The 19,626-nt window shown below is 35.0% G+C and overlaps 1 pseudogene; it reads left to right on the top strand.

The window, feature by feature from the left end:
• Positions 1–4,678: 4,678 nt before the first annotated feature.
• Positions 4,679–17,641, top strand: LOC146884142 (uncharacterized; annotated as a pseudogene).
• Positions 17,642–19,626: the final 1,985 nt, after the last annotated feature.

Raw genomic sequence — 19,626 nt, 5'->3', positions numbered from 1 at the left:
AAAACTTTTAAAGGTGGGGGAATTGTAAGACCCGTGAAAATTAATTAATTAAATATTTAATTAATTAATAAATGCGGGTAGAAAGCGCCTTTATGGCATTAATTATTGTTTAGGGTGATGTGGAAAAGTACTAGCTCAAGTGGTTGAGAGTACTTTAATTGTGTGAGAGGACTTGGGTTCGAGTCCTATGTATGCCAATTATGTGTAGTTGTTTTATTATTGATTTTAAAGATATGTGTGAGTATGTGATTGGTATTGTAAACTTATGTTGATTTGTGTGTATCACCAAAAGTGATTTGGTATAGTGGTTGTGCTTTGGCCTTATGAGGGGAAGGTCATATGTTCAAACCTTGGTGGGCAAAGAATAAGCTTTATTTTTTCTAACTAATAGTTGTGGTATGAATGTGAAGGGGTAAAGAAAAGCCTAGCAGAATGGGGCCCCCAAGGGGGTTGGAAAATTACCAAATAATTAACATTGAAGAGGAATTAAAACCCATCAAGCTTTATGCGAATTATGGTTGTTGGTATAATATGCACTATAATTGATAATTGTGAATGGTATGCGGGGTAAAAGTCCTTTTTAATTTGGAATAAGGATTTGATGAGGGTTTTGGTGTTGTTATTTTTGGGTTATGGCCAAGATATGTGTTCAGAGGTTTCAAACGTGTTGCACTGCATATATATGGCTTGGTTGATGATTCAAATTGATTGAACAGGTTTGTGTTGCGATTTGGGATTGGTTTGGGTATGTTTCGAATGATTTGTGTGCGTGTACAGAGGCAAAACCCCACAAGTCTCGCCCAAGCGAGTACATCTTGCCCAAGCGAGAATTGCAGAGCTACGTTTCTGGTTTAGAGGCCTTGTAGCTCGTCTAGGCGAGCTGTGTTAATGTTGACCGAGTGACACTCTCGCTTAGGCGAGAGTGGCTCGCCTAAGCGAGATCGGAAGGAAGGGTGCTCATGTTGAGCTCGACTTCTCGTCCAGGCGAGGGTTTTGTGGGTTTTGAGCGAACCAGGGTCTCGCCCAAGTGAGATGGCCTCGCCTAAGCGAGATGTCGTGGTCATGTGTGATGTTCTGCTTGCATTTTAGCCTAGGCGAGATTGAGTTGGCTGTTCAGGCGAGAGATGATCTCGCCTAGGTGAGGGGATCTCGCCTAAGCAAAATAAGTGAGAGTCCCTAGCTTAAGTGAGTATGTGTGAAATGCCGTGTTGTAAGTGTGTGCGATTTGTTTTTTTGTATCCTATGTATAGGATGTTTATGCATATGTGTTGTGTTTGGGCTTGAAGGACTAAGTCTAGTAGGGTTTTGTTATGTGCTCGGTGGTTGGACACATGATGGGCATGGAACTCGTTGAGTTCTCGTCGCCTATTAATGGGCGAGGAGTCCTTAGTATGTTGATTGCATGTGTCGGGCGCACGATGGGCAAGGAACTGTTGTGTTTCCGTCGGCTACTATTGGGCGAGGAGTCCATAATATGGTGATTGCGTGCGTGCCAGGGTCCAGGTTATGAGACTTGGATGTTTATACTACAGGCGAGGAGTCTGTAGGGTAGGACTATGAGCGAGATAGGCTTACAGGGTTGGACCACGAATGAGTTAGTTTCGTGGGAGCATAGGGAAGTCCCAATACCTAGTTCATGAATATGACTCATGAAGGACTATGAGGTCATGGTCGGGCGATTTGAAAATTATGAGATTGGTACTTATATTATTTTAGGTTGGGAAACATGTTTATTGCATATATCTGTTAATATTTTATTGTGCATGGCTCACCCTATCTGTGTGTGTATGGCGATGATCGGATAATTTGTTATCCGGGAGCAGATGATTTGACAGATGAGCCAGGAGATGCTTAGAGGCAGAGAGCATGGGCTACTTGGGATTTTGAAATAACTTTATTGTTTTGATTTTAATGTAAATATCTTTATGTTGAATTTTAATAACATTTATAACGATATTGTACATTCGACTTATGTATGCTACCGGTTATGGTTTTAATTTTCCCGCGTTTTTGGGAAATAGTTTATATTCAATGCAACATTTATTTTAATTCGAATTTTATTTATTTAATATCAGTAATATTCCTTAGGGATGCTACAGTTAACCCACAACCCACCAAGAACCCCCTTAGTTAGTTTTTGGCCATTTTCTCACAAGATTTTTAATATAATCATTTATTTCTTTTAATTATGTAGGTTGACAATTTGATCTTTTTAAATACTAGAATGATCTTCAATTATGTTTTAAATGTTTTGGATGCTTAATTTATTTGTTTGTCAAGTTATGCAAGTTGACACTTTAATTTTCTACTACTATCTTTATTATAATATTGGTAAAATAAGTGAACGCTTTGATTGTACTGCTATAAAATAGTGAGTCGAGTCAATCCACTTTTATTGTACTGTAATAAATATATAAAATAAATTATAAGAACAAACACATCCTTAAGTGGGTGAATACTAACCCACCAACCCATGGTGGGTCGAGTAGGATTACAAAATGTTTGGCTCGCTAAAAGTGAGTCAGGTTAACTAATTTTTAGCTCAACGCGTGCTGAACCAATCTGTGAACCGAGTTTGCTTACATCTGTGAATTGAGTTTGCTTACTTTGCCACCCCCAGTTGTAGCTTTCATGTTTAAAAGGATCTTATGTCATTGATTTATTAAACGTCCATGACTTTATGCTGACATGTCTATTGTTATAGACAAAGATATGTATAAGTCATTCTCTTTATCACTACTATGCATATACTTTTACTGACAATAATACTATATCATGCATAAATACATTGATTAGTAGAGCTTCTGTCAAAATCTTCCTTGAGAAATGTTCTTAATAGATTTTATAGTTATTAGATGATATCACATCTTAGAGATGTGTCATACATTGAGTTACATCTAATCTATAAAACTTGCATTTAGATCTTCATCAATGTTTGGAACTTCATCTTTGGTAAGTGTCAAATACATTTATGATTTTACATTATATTATTCCTTTTACTCATTTTTCTATAAAATGGAGTGATTCTTGCTCAAATGAAGCTTGATGACTCTAGGAAGGCAAGCCATAAAGTATATGGATAAAACAAGGACTTTATCTCAAATGAAGTATTAGCTTGCTTGATCTAGTGTTGCTCACTCATTTATCTTGACCAAACGATTTTCACTTAAACAAACCTCGAGATTGCTAAGCAAGAGACATGTGACATGGAAACTTTAGTTCGACAATCATTAGAGCTAGATTGCACTTTGGTGACTTTTTCATTGCTGCTTAACTTAGGAGGTACTTTGTGAGCAGGTTGTGAAGAAAAAACTACCCTTCAAATGTTATAAATTTAGTGCTAGAAAACACATAAAGCATACCTTATGCCTGGGTAGTAGCCAAGGACCTGAGCATTACACTATGCTCTTAGACTTTTAATGTCAGAATGATGTGAAGCCATTAGAAGTTAAAGACCTTGTTGTTAGATATTGATATTGTTCAAACAATGCATTTAAGGCTAAAAAGGGGGAGGGGGTTTGAATTGGACTTAAGAAACTTATTATTCATTGAAAATTTTTTGCAAACTTTTGTTTAATCCAATTGACCAATACAACTTTAGAAGCTTTGTTGTAGGGTATGAACATTTTAACCTATTACAAGATACAATCAAGTGATTAAAAGGCTACATAGAAAGCACATTTTTCTTATTATACGAATTAAAGACATATTAAGGACTTTCATTCAATACAGATCAACAAAAACTCAATCACTGAAATAGTTGTTTGATTACATTTATTCAACTATGCAAAACACCTTTGCATGTAGCAAAATGAAAATCTTGATCCAAAATATAATGATATATAAGAACTTCAGCAATTAACAAAAGCAAAAGATAAAGATATGTAAATTTTTATACTAGTTCACTCTTGAAAGCTACATCCAATTAGTTATGCAACTTGAGCACAACTTTTCACTCAAGAAAAAATCATAATGTCTAATTACACAATTTCTTGAAAGATGAAACAAACTTCTTGAAACCTACAAGAAGTGCACTACAACAAAAAAAATTAAATAAAACATTGTTGTTACTGGGGTTTTAATACAATGTTAATTCCAGAGTTAAATTCTATGTATGTATAAACAATTTTTATTCTTTTCATTGATTTGAAATTATTTTTGGTTTAAATCAGTTTGATGGCCATTTACTCTTGTGTCTCCTTTTCTCACCTATAAATACCACCTAGTTTCATAAGGAATAGACACACAACAAACACTAGAGTTCTTCTTCTCAAAAGTGTTCTTCTTTTCCTTCTCTATATTATCTCTTAAAACAGTGGTGTTCATAAGGTTCAGAGATCCTTCGCTGCACTCGATCGATCTGACGGGTTGTTGTATCTTGGGGGAGGAGCGCATAATATTGAGTATTGCCCTGTGCAGTGGGGGCGTTTTCTCTCTAAGGATAGTGCTCAGCGTGCCTCAACCCAAGCTTACTCTATCCTTATCTCATTTACATATTTACATTATCTTTATATTGTTATTGTTTGTTATAAGAACAATTTGACTTGATCATCTCTTTTATCCATATTTCTATATTGTTTCTTGTTTATAATTATTTTATAACATTCTTAGAGAGAAAACCTTAATTATAATATATATATATATATATATATATATATATATATAATTTTTTCTTATTATGTCTGCCATGGATATGATTAAGTCACTCTCAAGTAAGCCTGAAAAGTTTACAGGTGAAAATTTTTTCTGTTGGCAACAACAGATGAGGTTTTGGCTCACTAAAATAGGATTATTTTCTGTGATTTCTAAAGCTACTGATTCTTCTATCATATTAAGTGATTCTTCTTCTTCTTCTGATACTTCTGATAAAGATATTTTATGTCATGGACATATTTTAAGTGCTTTGTTTGATAATATTTATAAAATATTTTGCCACACCAAAACTGCTATTGAGTTATGGGAAGCACTTGAACTTAAATATGGATCTGCAGAAGAAGGTTTATCTAGATATTCTTGTGAAAAAGTTATTGAATTTCAAATGGTTGATAATAAACTCATTTCTGATCAAATTCATGAGTTTGAAAATATTGTCTATGACATGAAATTAAAAAATATTATTTTACCAGACATTATGCTTGTGTCTCTTTTGATCTCTAAGTTGCCTCCTTCTTTGTCTGATTGTGCTCGAAGTTTAAAACATAAGCCCGAAAATTTCTCTTTTAATGATTTGCTTGTGTGTCTTCGTATTGAGGAAAAACATCGTTTTTCTCAAAATTATGTTCAAAATTCTCAGTCTAAATCCTTTTTTGTTGAGAACTCTAATAAATGTGAGAACTCTTACAAGCCTAATCCTAAACAATTCAAAAGACATGGTTTTAATAAAAATAAGTTTACGAAAAAACCTTCTTTCTCTAAACCAAAGAACAACTTTTCTTATAACAACAATAAAAATAAAGATAAAAATATAGGGAATGAGATGTTTGTTTTGTTTGTGGGCGAACTAACCATCTAGCCAAAAATTGCTTTCAGAGTCGTCGCCAACCTGTGTCTAATTCCAAACCGGAAGCTAATACTATTACTATGGGTGTTGCCTCTGATTTCCCATCTAAAAGGTACCATGTCACTAGCCCTGAGTTAAATTATGTTTTTAACTCAAACGATTGGTTTATAGACTCTAGGGCTAATGTTCATGTGTGTGCTGATAAAAAATTATTTTCTCTATATCAGGAAACAAGCACACGTACCGTGAGTATGGGAAATGGGAGCATCGCACATGTTCTAGGAGAGGGTCAAGTGAAATTAGAGTTGTCTTCTAGAAATTATCTTATTTTAAATGGAGTCTTTCATGTTTCTGAAATTAGAAAAAATCTCATAAGTACTTCTTTGTTAGTACAACAAGGTTACAAAGTTGTTTTTGAGTCCAATAGAGTTGTTATTACTAAACATGGTGTTTTATTGGTAAAGGATATATTTGTGATGGTTTGTTTAAATTAAGTCTTATGCCTTTTTCTTCTAATAAAATATATGATAGTTCTTCATTGACTATTACCAATGTTGAAAGTTGTGATATGTGGCATGCTAGACTAGGCCATATAAATTTAAATTCTATTAGAAGAATGATGTCTCTTAATCTTATTCCTAAATATTCTATTGATTTGAAGAAAAAATGTGAAATATGTGTTCAAATAAGCAACCAAGAAAAGGTTTCCATACATGCATGAAAAAGAAAACTAATCTACTTGAATTGATACATAGTGATGTATGTGATAGTAATGATGTTTTAACACGTGGTGGTAAAAGATATTTTATTACTTTTATTGATGATTTCTCGAAATATTGTTATGTGTATTTAATAAACCACAAACATGAGTTTTTTGAAAAATTCAAAATATATAAATCTGAGGTAGAAAATCAATTAGAAAGAACAATTAAAATCCTTCGTTCTAATAGAGGGGGTGAATATACATCTTTAGAAATGAATGCTTTTTGTGAAACTCATGGTATTATTCATGAAACAACACCTCCCTATAGTCCTCAATCTAATGGTGTAGCTGAAAGGAAAAATAGAACTTTGCTTGATATGGTGAATGTTATGCTTACAAGTTCTGGTTTTCCAAAAAATATGTGGGGTGAAGCTTTATATTCAGCTTGTTATATTCTCAATAGAATTCCTTATAAAGATTGTGATAAAACTCCTTATGAGTTATGGAAGCAAAGAGAACCTTTACTAAAATATTTTAAAGTGTGGTGGTGTCTTGCAAAGGTTAATATACCACCTAATAAGAAAAGAAAATTAGGAATTAAAACAATTGATTGTGTTTTTATTGGTTACTCTCTGCATAGCACCACTTATAGATTTTTGGTTATTAATTCTAAAGTGAATGAAATCTCTAATAATACTATTATCGAATCTAGAGATGCAGTTTTCTTTGAAAATGTTTTTCCTTTAAAAAATAAAATGACTAAAACTATTTATGATACTTCTACTTTTGGTTTGCCTTCTGGTGGTAATGTTATTTGTGATGGTTCTAGTTCTGTTTTACCTTCAAGTGAAAATGCTAATAAAAGTATTCAAAATGAGCCAAGAAAGAGTAAAAGAAAAAGGAAAGCTAAAGATTTTGGACCTGACTTTTATTCTTTTATGCTTGAAGATAATCCTAAAACTTTTGGTGAAGCAATGAGATCTATTGATGCTCCTTTTTGGAAAGAAGCTATTAATAATTAAATGAATTTACTTAAAGAAAATAAAACTTGGTTTTTAACTGATTGTCCTCCTGGTTGTAGAAGTATTGGATGTAAATGGATTTTTAGGAAAAAATTAAGGACTGATGGGTCTGTAGATAAATTTAAGGCAAGACTTGTTGTTATTGGTTGCCAACAAGTAGAAGGTGTAGATTTCTTTGATACATATTCACCTGTTTCAAAAATCACTACCATTAGAGTTTTGATTACTCTTGCTTGCATTTTTAATTTACAAATTCATTAAATGGATGTTAAAACTGCATTTTTAAATGGTGATTTGGAAGAGGAAATATATATGAAACAACCTGAAGGCTTTATTGAGTCAGGGAAAGAAAATAAAGTGTGTAAACTTGTTAAAACAAGCACCAAAGCAATGACATGAAAAATTTGATGAAGTTATTATTTCATATGGTTTTCATATTAATAATAGTGATAAATGTGTGTATGTAAAACAATATGATGATGGTGTTTATGCTATTTTATGCTTGTATGTAGATGACATATTAATATTTGGTAGCAACATAGATGTTATAAATGATGTGAAACATATGTTGTCCAGTAATTTTGATATGAAAGACCTTGGTCTTGTAGATGTTATTTTGGGTATTAAGATTTTACAAAAAGATGGTGATATTATGTTAACACAGTCTCATTATGTTGAGAAATTATTGAAGAAATTTAATTATTTTGATGTGAAACCTGTTTTAACGCCTTTTGACCCATCTATTAAACTAAAGAAAAATTTAGGTGAAGGCATTTCTTCTCATAAATATTCTCAAATTATTGGTTCCTTAATACATTTGACAAATTTCTCTACAACTGATATTGCATATGTAGTTGGTAGATTAGGGAAATATACACATAATCCTGATCATTCTCATTGGACTGCATTAGAACGGGTGTTTAAATATTTGAAGGGAACCATTAATTATGGAATTCATTATACAAAATTTCATGTTGTTATTGAAGGATATAGTGATGCAAATTGGATTTCTGATTCTGATGAAACAAAGTCAACCACTGGTTATGTTCTTACTTTGGGTGGAGGTGCAGTATCATGGAAATCTGCTAAACAATCTATTATTTCACGATCTACCATGGAAGCAGAGATTATTGCTTTAGAAATTGCTACTGTTGAGGCAGAGTTTATTAAAAAAATTCTATATGATTTACCATTGTTAAATAAACTCATACCTCCTATTTCAATGCATTGTGATAGTCAAGTTGTCATATCTAAAGTTTCTAGCAAAAACTTTAATGAAAAAAGAAGGCATCTCAGAGTGAGACATAAATCTATTAGAAACTTAATTACTAATGGTATTATTTCTCTTGACTTTGTCAGGTCAGAAAGAAATATTGCGGATCCGCTTACCAAAGGGTTGACGCGTCAACAAGTACTTGAGTCGTCGAGGGGAATAGGACTAAAGCCCATAAATTAGTTGCAACAATGGACACCCATCTCCACATGAATGGCGATCCCATGGAATGGAGTTCAATGGGTAACAACGAAGTTGTTTGTTGACTAAAGTACACCAATTGATTTGATTAAATGTTATGTCTCATTCTTATGGCGAGGTGTACTATAAATTGTGACAATAATAAGGTTGAGGTATATGTATTTTATTTTTTTTGTAAAATACCTCTTAATAAACCCAATGACAATTTTGTAGGGGTGTGAGTCATAAACCACCCTTTGAGGGTTTACCTAGTGAGTGTGATGGTGGGGCCGCCATTGTGAGACATGGGCAAAGTCTCTAAATGACACTCATGACACAAGATACATGCACAAGGCTGTAACGTGCAACCACTTATTAGAACCTATAATGAACACCAATATTATATGTGTTATTTACTAAAACCCGGTTACAGGGGATGTAGTTCAAGACAATCAAGTCTCTGCATTTTCTCGGGTGAAAGTTTATAAGCACTAGGTGTAAGGCTCAAACCCGGAAGGTTCCTTATACTAAAATACAATATTTTGTTTTAAAAGATAATATATTTTTTTTTCAAATTATGTGGGGATTGTTAGAAATATTAATATAATTTAAAAAAAATTAAAATAAAATATTGTTGTTACTAGGGTTTTAATACAATGTTAATTCCAGAGTTAAATTCTATTTATGTATAAACAATTTTTATTCTTTTCATTGATTTGAAATTATTTTTGGTTTAAATCAGTTTGATGGCCATTTACTCTTGTGTCTCCTTTTCTCACCTATAAATACCACCTAGTTTCATAAGGAATAGACACACAACAAACACTAGAGTTCTTCCTCTCAAAAGTGTTCTTCTTTTCCTTCTCTATATTATCTCTTAAAACAGTGGTGTTCATAAGGTTCAGAGATCCTTCGCTGCACTCGATCGATCTGACGGGTTGTTGTATCTTGGGGGAGGAGCGCATAATATTGAGTATTGCCTTGTGCAGTGGGGACATTTTCTCTCTAAGGATAGCGCTCAGCGTGCCTCAACCCAGGCTTACTCTATTCTTATCTCATTTACATATTTACATTATCTTTATATTGTTATTGTTTGTTATAAGAACAATTTGACTTGATCATCTCTTTTATCCATATTTCTATATTGTTTCTGGTTTATAATTATTTTATAACACTTGCAACACCCTGTTACAACCTGAGCAACCTTCCAGAACCACGAAAAAAAACAATACAAGGCAAGGAACGATCAAACCTGAAAAGCTCTCCCTATCTTTCTCAAGACATATGATCTTGCCTAAATAACCAAAGTGTATGAGAAACCACTACCTTATACAGCCACAAACACCTTCAGATCAGATAACATTGTTATTTCAGTCGAAAAGTACTTCAAGAAGTTTCTAAGAGTGTTTTCCAAATCTACACTTTTCATTGAAACAATGTTTTGTTTTAAAAATGTTACCTAACATATTCAATCCATTAAATTTAACTACTAATCGATTGATTTTCAATTAGTTTAACTGATTGATATGTTCATCACATATCCTATTTGGAAGACTGGATTAATCTCTTAAACCCATTTTTAACATATTAACAAACTTAATGCGTTTAGATAAACTTAAGTGCATTTGAGACACTAAGAAGGCTTCGCCATTGATTTTCATGATATCTTCAAATGTTTCTTTTGGATTCATCAAATCATATCTTCATCAAATCATATCTTCATATATGCTGCTCGTAAATAGATATTGATACTTAAGCATGCATCTTCTTTTATTTTTTTAATATTGATTTATTATTCACTTTAGTCTTTCTACTTTGTTTGTTTGTTCTGATAAACTAAATTAAGATTTCATAAATTTAATTACAACCAGAAAAACATTTATAAAATAGGATTTAAGTAACAAATATGGTTCAACCTATATCTAGGAATGAAGATAGAAACTATTAGTTTTTTAAGTCTTTAACATTATTATTGGTTGCTTAACAAATTTCACCAAGCAATGGGAATCTTCCTTAAGTAATTAAAGTATGTTCTCATGGGAGTCATGTCTAAATCAAATTCATGGATAACTGAATTAACAACGCAACTAAAAGTATGGATTGGGAAAGAGTGAATTGAATGGAAAAAGGTTATCAAATCAATATGTATCTCTATTATATATTCACATGTATATCTTTATCATTATTTTTATTTTTATTTTTTTATTCTAAAACCCTAAATTACATCTTTATCTTTATATCATTATTTCTATTTTTATTTGTCCTTTAAATATCTGAAACCCTAATCTCTATCTCAACTTTAACACAATTCGTATTCTTATTCCTTTTGTTCTTTTATTCTAAAACTCTAGATCTCAATCTTTATCATTATTTTTATTTATCCTTTAATGTTGCATTTATTTATGCTTTTAAAGTCTAAAAATCCAATAATTTATTTTCCTTTTTATTAAATAATTATATATTAGGCTTTTTGTAACGTCCCGTTTAATTTATAAACACAATTAAAGGAAACGTCACACATAAGATAGTAAAATCACGCAGTCTTGAGGTTCCCAACATCACCCCTACAAAACCAGGCACACCACGATGCCGACAAAAGCAGGATAACAGTTTAACTAAGAGTTTACAATCCAAAGACAACGAATACAGGGGCCATAGCCCTAAAGAAGACATCACGAAGAGAAGTGTAAGGTCCAGCCCAGATGGCTAAGTAGCGGAATCGCCATTCCCTTGTTGACCGCGAGAACCTCGCCCATCTGCTCCCATCAACCAGGTTGATGATCATCGCAAGGAAGAACAGCCACATACAACACAACCATGCAACAAAACGGGTAAGCTAGAGCCAACAACATATTCATCATACAGTCAAAAGTATTTCCATCATTTCACATCCATATAATCAACCAAACATGTTATGACTCCCAATCAATACACTACGACTCGACTCGACTCATCCGGATACATATAACTTGGTCGGATTCAGCGGATGCTTGCACTTGTGGTGGATACCTCTGCTCGACCCTGAGCTGCTCATCTCCGAGCTATGTGTTACAAGTATTACGATGAATCAAATCTCCCCCACCACAAGGTTAGCCCTTAATGAATTTCAAGCCTCCTGCTACTCTCACCACAGGAGTCAGTCCGCTCTAAGTGAGACCCACTGGCTCCTTAGAGTGTCAGGATACAACTTTACCTTGAATCCTTACCTAGTTATACAGATGGGGCACCACCATGGACACCCACTAACAGGGGCCATGGGATTACGTCCCGACCACTGAAGCGTAACCCCGGATGTCTCACCTAGAGACCCCAAGGAATTACACACTGACACGGACAAACATTCATAAAACAGCAGTAGGAGAACATCCAAGTCATGTTTACAATTCCATACCCATCCATGAGATCTATTCCACGTACGCATCACATTTGGATCCACCCGTCGGATCACCGCCACCCCATGAGTCTAGGGTCTCCTCTCATGTTAATACCATGTTCCTTTAATTTCCAACCACACATTTATTTTGCATGCCAAGTTCACACCCAACCCGTCATGTACAATTCATAATTCATGCCAAGTACACATAATATTCCATTATATCCATGTTTCTCATCATACAATTCACATTGAAGCCAATATCAATCATCCAAGCATAAACAAGCACCCAAACAGCGTACTGCCTCGCCCAACCCCTCGCTCAGGCTGAAGGGTTTCGCTCAGGCGAGACGTGCTCGCTCAGGCGAGACGTGCTCGCTCAGGCGAGACGTGCTCGCTCAGGCGAGACGTGCTCGCTCAGGCGAGACGTGCTCGCTCAGGCGAGACGTGCTCGCTCAGGCGAGCCCCTCTTTCGCCTAGGCGAGGGTTCGATGAAGCACCCAGGGAACATCATGGGATCTCGCTTGGGCGAGACCCCTCTCGCCTGGACGAGATGCTCACTCGCTCAAGAAGCCAAGCTGGTCGCCTGGGCGACCTTTCGCACAAGAGTCCTAGGCGAGCTCCCTGTTCCTCTCGCTTAGGCGAGACTGGCTCGCTTGGGCGAGATTAACAGGTCTCGCCACTGTTCTTCACTGCAACAGCCATGTTTATCGAACGAAACAAGCATACAAAGCATTCTCGCACACCAAATCGCAGGATTAAACCATACAAGCAACAACCAACGCAAACACAGACCAAAACGACTGGAAACCAAGAGCTCTAACTTCCCGTACCTGGAAAGCGGCTAACAGAACTTCGACGCGGGACCTTGGAGCACAGCAACTCGAGTGATGGACCTAAGAACTGGCGGAACAGCGGAGAACACGATTATTTTCGGATTTTAATTGGTGGAAAACGAATGTAAAGCTTTAGGAGGTAAGTACAATAGGTTTAGAGTTACTTACGTGGAGTAGAAATCGTTAGTTGAGTTCTTGGGACGAACTGGTTCGAGACAAGGACAACCCTAGCAGAGCTCTAGTGTGGAAGGGGCGACGGCTGCTGATTTCTGCAAGAGTGGAAGTGAGTGCGGGATTAGGGCAACACGAAAGCTTTTATCCTATGGGTCGGCCTTTAGGCCCAATCCTGTAGGGCAGCCCACTAACTTTAGGGCAGAAAAGAAATGGGGCCTTACACTTTTTTTGTTGCATATTCAATAATTGGACTTCTATCCATGTACAATTTTGTGATAAACGACTGTCAAGTTAATGGCGCTCGCATCATTTAATTATTTATATTGCTAATAATATTTTTTTAAGATTTGATCAAAGTCTTTACTTTTTGAACATATTTGACTTTATTTATTTATAATCAAATCTTATTTGTTAGTTTCTTTATAACCCTTATTGTGTATTCAAGATTGACGTACATTTATTAAATTCTCTCTCAATCCTTAAACTTAGAAGACCCTTCATAACAACCGTATGATGACCACTCATTAATATAGACATGTCGAATCGGTTAAATTTGTAGAACTATTTTTCTATGTCATAAAACATAAAAAGAGAAAAGGAAAGATTGTAGTTGATGCTTTGTATATATGAGACAATCATTGCTTCTACACTTGAAACAAAAATTGTTTGGACTCCATCTTGTGTTTGGTTAGAGAATTTCATAATTTGTAAGACATTCAAATTTGAATTGATTTTATTTTAAATTGTTTTGTTTTCAAATGTATTGTTTCGGTAAAACAATTCAAATTTAGTGAATTTTAACTTTTTTTTATATATAAAGTATTTCAATTATGACCAAATTTAAACAACTATTTAAAATCAAGTCAAGTTAATCGAGCCAAGTTGAGACAAGTCTGTTTAGACCCAAGTTAAGCCAAGTAGGCCTTGCCATGATTGAACTAAGGTTTTTAGACCCAAATTGAGCTGAGTTGGCCCAACCCCAGTTGAGTTGAGTCGGTCAAGCTCGTTGGAGTTGAGTTAGCTCGAGCCTGATCAAGTTGAGTTGGCTTAGTCCAGATTGACTCGAGTTGGTCCAGGTTTGGTCTAGTTGAGTTTGTCGAGCCTTGTCGATTCAAGTCAACATGTGCTCGGTTGAGTCAAGGTGACATGGGCCTAAACGAGTGAAGTCAACTAGGGCCCGATTGAGTCGAGTTGGCTCAGGTTTATTTTAGTCAAGTCAGCCCGAGTTCGGTCCATTCGAGTTAGCTCGTTCTCGGTTTACTCAAATTGGGTCACGCTTGGTCTAGTGAAGTCAACCCATACCTAGTCAAGTCAAGTTAGCCAAGGTCTAGTCAAGTTGAGTTGGTTGGGACCAGTCAAGTCTATTTGAGCCTAGACGAGTCGACCCAGGTTAGTAGAGTCAAGCCAAGTTGGCTTGGTCCCAAATGCATATGAGTCGTCTCATACCCAAGTCGAGTCGATCTAGGGCATCTCAACATTTTTATGACTCGAGAGACCTATGTTTAGCTGAATTGGACTAGGCTTAATTGGGTCCTAATTCGATCAAGACCAGGTTAAGCCTAGCTTGATATGCTCTTGAGAGGTCTTTTTAGTTTTCCTTGTAATTTTATCCTCTCTCAACTCCTTCTCTTTAATTTATTTCTCTTCACTAATTTTATTTTTCATGTTTTTCCTTTTCTCTATCTCTCTCTCTCTCTCTTTCATCATAATTTGAGCATGTCTTCCAATATTCATCAAACATTTTCTCTTTATCACTATACCTTTGCTCTTTCTTTTCTTTCCTTTTGAACTTCTCAATATTCTCTTTCAATTTCCTCTCCATACGTGGAACAAACTCATCAATAAACAATTTGTGATAGAAATTGAGTTGATAGTCACTTTTAGCACTAGTACCTAACATAAATCTAAAAATACAAATAAAATTTGAAAGTATATATATATATATATATATATATATATATATATATATATATATAAACTCATTGAATATCAAGAGTCAAAGCTCTAATATCAAATGATGAAAAACTTGGGGGACCGTTTTGATATTCAGTTGGGGAAGGATATTGACATCATACTCAAGAAAGATTGAAAGGTGAGTGATAAGTCAAGGGGATGATTGTCACAAGTTATCTTGATAAGATCACAATTAAGTTCTTATAACTCAGAACTCTTAAAGGTTCTCACAAAGAAAAATCTTACTTTCGGTCAAAATTCATATATCTGATTATACTACAAAGTGCATCCTTTTATAGGGTGAATAAGGGAAGATCCTTTGAATTCCATGGCAATTCTTAATAAGTACTCTTTAATACCACTAATATGGCATGTAATTCCTATTATATGAACATCATTTCCTGTATTTGATTAACAAATGAAAATTACAAGGAAAAATCAAAAGAACCCTTAAGATCGTAACGTAGCCCGATCAAGACCATGCCAACCGAAGTAGCTAAGATCAAGCCATGTTTGCTCTAGCCTAGGTTGAACCAAGCCCACTTAAGTTTAGGTTGAACTGAGCTTGGTCGGATGAAGTCACCCTGTAAGACCCTAGAAAATTATAATAATAAGGAAAAATAAATAAACAAGGTTATATATATGTTTAAAGTAAAAGATAAAATGGTTTATTAGTTGTATAATTTAAAAGATTTGTTTTACTCATCAATTGTATAAAAGATAAAAGGATTTAGTGATTTAATTTAAAAGATTTATTGGTTTGTTAATTATTTAATTAAGAAGATTTTATTTTATTAAAAAAAATATGAAAAATAGTTTATTAATTATTTTAAAAATATTTATTTAAAACGTTATGATAAGAGATATACTGGTTTAAATTAATTATTTATTTTATCCAAGGATTATTGTAAGCCCCTTTTTCTGTCCCAAAAAAGGTTGGGCCTGGCCTTTCGTAGGCCCAAGGTCAGCCCCTCTGAAAGACCCAATACCCTGCCAGCCCCCTCACAATCTCACTTTACCTTTGTTTCAGAAAAAAAAAACATTTTTTCTCCCATCTCTCTCTACAAAAGCAGAAGCTCTGCTAGGGCAAAATTCGTTCTCCCCTCAAAGTGAATCGAACCACTTCCTTGTAAGTATAGATCGAAACTCAAGCTCATTCATGGTTCCTTTATTTGTACTAAGTCGATATTAAGTTGCTTCTGCTCCTAATCTCGTCCCATGTTTTATCCGCAATGTTTACAGTTCCTCAAATAGCTGCTTCGTCCCCTCTCTCTGTGCTTTTTTCCCTTCAGCTCAGTTTACTCAAGGTAAGGGAAGCTAGGTTTATAGTTTTTGTTGTATGTGTTTGATTTTATCTCTATTTTTTTACGCTTGAAATGGATTAAATGTGCCTGGACTTGTATATGAATGCATGGTATGGATGTGTTTGGTTGTTTTTGGTACTGCATGCGTGGAACAGTGGCGAGAGCTGATATTCTCGTCCAAGCGAGCACGTCTCGCCCTGAGGATTCAAGTAAGGACCGCATCCCGAAACTCTAATGGGTCAGTGAGTCTCAAGTAGAGCGAACTGACCCAAGTGGTGAGAGTGGCGGGAGGCCCTAGTCTCTGGTAGGATAATGGTCTTAGACGCTTAAAGGCTAACCTTGTGTGTGGTAGGGTGAAACCCATTGGAAATGGCTCTGCAGAGCAGCAGAGGCCACCACAAGTGCTAGCGTCTAGTGAATCCGATCTTAACATATGTATCCGGATAATTGAGTCATAGTGTCCTGTTTGTTTGCTATAACATGATCCTCTGTGCCTACTGTGTTGAATGCTTGGACTGTTTAAGTACTTCTCTGCTATACCATGATGCAATTTATATTACACTAGCTTACCCTTGCATTTCTGTTTATGTTCCTATTATGTTTTCTCTTTTGCGATGATCACCCTTGGTGGGAGCAGATGGAGGAAATTCTGGGAGTAGGCCTGGTGGTAGCAGTGGTGCAGCTTAGGGGATCTGTATGTGTGACTCTCAAGAGCAGTTCTATGGCCCTAAGTGCCTTTTTGTAATTTCATGCTCTAGAGGAGCATCGTCTTTTGTAAAACTGTTAACTTTCCTTTGCGTTTGTTTATGGCATGGTGGTATGCCCAAGTTGCCTTCACAGTACACTCTTGGATGACTGTAATAGTTACCTTTCTTATATTCTATGTTCATCTGGTTGCTTCTCATTATTATGATCATGTGATATTTTATTAAGTAGATTATTCTATTTAAATGGGATGTCACATTTTTATGGTATTAGAGCCTTCGTTCCTTAGTGTCTATGGGCTATGTGCTTGCTTAGCTTTCGTTATGCCTTTCTTATCGTGTTTAGATGAGTTTCCAGTCTAACCCAGTTTCTGATGGTTCTTTTTGTGTGTCCAGTGTTATGGCACCCCCTCGTATAGCTCCTCCTCAACCCTCTCAGGGCGATGGGCAAGATCTGGCTAGGGCGATCGAGGCAATGGTTGTAGCTTTGACCCAGCAGAGCAATGCCATGTTGCAGCAGCACGAGGCGGCTATGCAACGCCAGGAGGCCTCTCTTGAGCAACAACACCTTGTGATGCAGCAGATGGAGGCTGCGAGGCAGGCTGCTGAGGATGCCTAGAGACAGCATATGGATGCCCTCCGCCAGTTAGGGGAGAATGCTGCTGGTGCTCAGATGTATGGTCCTCATCCCCAACCTCCACCCCCTGAAGGAGTTTGGAAGACTTCTTGAACTACCAACCCACCAAGTTTGATGGCAAGACGAGTCCCGATCAGGCGGACTAATGGATGAAGGATATGGAGCGCATCTTTGATGCCAAGAGGTGCCCCGATGAGAGCAGGCTTGCTTTCATGGTCTACATGCTCACTGGAGAGGCTCAGCATTGGTGGGCCAGTATGAGGTTAGTGATGGAAGAGAAGCATGAGGATATCACATGGGAAGCCTTCAAGAGGAGGTTTCTTTCAGAGTACTTTCCGGACAACGTGAGGTACGCAAAGGAGGTGGAGTTCCTCCAGCTGACACAGGGGAACAAGTCAGTAGTTGAGTACGCCGAGAGGTTTAAGCATCTGGGGCGTTTCTACACCATGTCGCTCGATGAAGAGTGGCGCTACAGGATGTTTGAGAATGGTCTTCGAGGATATTAACCATATTCCCTAGCGCGGTGTTCTTTTATATAGATAGCATCACTGAAGCTGATTTGAAGAGACAGATAGAATTTAAAATTATGTTCATTTAAGAGGATGAACGCAGATTTACGCAGACAGATTTGTAAAAAATGTCTCACAAATTGATTCTCTCTATAGATGCAAAGATTTACAAGAATAGATTAACTTTTACCCTTTTCTCCTCATATTTTATTATCATATTATAATTTACTAATAATTATTATTATATTAATTATTATATATATACAATATATTTGTTATTTAACCAGTTATATATATATATAATAAATTATAATAATAAATAACTTATAATATACTTTTATATATATATATATATATATATATATATATATATATATTTAATAATTATTAAGAATAATATATATATATAATAATTATTAATAATTAAAATATTATTAAAAATATAATGATTAATATATTAATATATAATACCTAATAATATATAAAATGATGATGATTATTATTATTATTAATTAATAAAATTATATAATAATTATAATATTTTGATAAATTAATAATATATGTAGATATAATTATTGTAAGACCCATTTAATTTTGTCTTAATGTTTAAGGGCCTATCCCAATATGTTGGTCTAAGGTTGATCCATAGAGTGTCCAAACACTACTAAAATTTTAAATTTTAGCGTCAATTTAATATGTTATTTAGTGGTGGTTATAACCGCCGCTATTTTTTCCCTGTCAGTTAATTAACTGCCACAGAATTTAGCGCCACAATATCATTTTATCGTCGGTTTACTATAATCGTCGGAATAACCGCCACTAAAATTGATAAAGTCAGTGTTAACATCCTCTAAAAAAATTTTAATTATATTAAATTAAATACTGAACGACAATTATAATTGTAAGACCCGAGAAATTTAAATAATTAAATAAATAATTATTTAATAAATGCGGATAGTAGGGGCCTTTATGGCATTTAATGCGAATTTTTATGACTTGAAAAAGTACTAGCTCAAATGGTTGAGAGTACTTGGTTGTGTGAGAGGACTTCAAGTCTTATGTATGCTAAATTGTATGTTATTTTAATATGTATATTATTTTAATGATATGTTTGAATGTGATTAGTGATAATGTAATCCTAAAATTATAAGAATTATCATGAAACATGTATTGGTTGGATTGGTTGTGCATTGACTTTGCAATTGAGTGGTTTTGTTTTCAAATCTTGCTAAGAATGAATTTAACTTTATTTTTGGCAAAATTTCTTTTGGCATGGGGATGAAAAGTCAGAGAAACCCTAGCTGCCAAGAGAGGCAACCTAGTGGGCTCTGAGACAACTAATAATGGTTTTTGAATGGTCATTAACACCTCATTCAAAGCCATTTTCGTTTTTCTTAGCATTAAAAAGCATTAAGGCTTAGTTAATGGTCTAATTAGTGTAGTTTTAGAGAAGAAAGA

This window comes from Vigna unguiculata, chromosome 8 (assembly GCF_037176805.1).
Source record: "Vigna unguiculata cultivar grain cowpea cultivar isolate G323 ecotype 2 chromosome 8, ASM3717680v1, whole genome shotgun sequence".
In the NCBI taxonomy this organism is placed as follows: domain Eukaryota; kingdom Viridiplantae; phylum Streptophyta; class Magnoliopsida; order Fabales; family Fabaceae; genus Vigna; species Vigna unguiculata.
The sequence above is the reverse complement of the archived record's forward strand: the minus strand, read 5'-3'. Positions and strand labels throughout refer to the sequence as shown.